The following is an 863-nucleotide window of genomic DNA, read 5'->3' on the forward strand; positions in this document are numbered from 1 at the left end:
GAAGTATAACAACGTCATTGTCACAGTATGATTCCATCTCTTTATGGAAATCAAAAGTGCCATGTCTTACGGTCTCGTACCATGTCATGAATCTCTCACGCTCTTTGGGAGACATTTGATCACACCCGTACATTTCGGGGGCTGGATAAGATCCTATATAATGTAGATTCTCCTCAGATGTGAAGAAATGAGGGAAATAGCCTTTGACAGAGTTTTCAAAACCCAAGGCCTCTGGCATTTGAGCCAATTCTCATGGGTAAGGAAGCTTAAGCTGTCAATATATCTCTGTTTGAAGGCGGGGTCAACAAAGCATAATATTTTACTCCTTGAGCTATGACACTGGGGGGCCACGCCTTGCTGTATCAAAGGGTTCAGAAGCAGATAGGCGTCATAGGCCCTAGCATTGTGAGCTATAAACGTGAAGTTTCTGTACTGGGCTTTTCTAAAATGTTTTAGAAAGAGCCGGGCACAATTGGGTCCCTCGGCCGACCATTTTTCACCCTTGAAAGTCATGGTTGACACAAAATAGGCAAATGAACCCCTGATTGCTGATTTGTCTCAAAATCATAAAACACATATTTCTCTGTATGTTCATCTTCAGCCAAGGGCTGAATGTAACACTCATGTGTTACTTCTTGAACCGCTTCCGCGTCTCTGCTTTTCAAAGGACCTTTACAGATTGGGCAGTGTATAATTCCACAAACATGAGGTTTAGGGCTATCTATTTTATTTGTAATTGCAATGACATTTTGGACATTTCTTGTTAATGTCACAACTGCTTACAGATTTACATGCCTTGGGATGCCATGTTTCAGTTTTGTGTTTTTTCGTAACAGTAGGCCCGAACGACATGTGCGTGACAA

Source organism: Oncorhynchus kisutch, linkage group LG18 (genome assembly GCF_002021735.2).
Source record: "Oncorhynchus kisutch isolate 150728-3 linkage group LG18, Okis_V2, whole genome shotgun sequence".
In the NCBI taxonomy this organism is placed as follows: domain Eukaryota; kingdom Metazoa; phylum Chordata; class Actinopteri; order Salmoniformes; family Salmonidae; genus Oncorhynchus; species Oncorhynchus kisutch.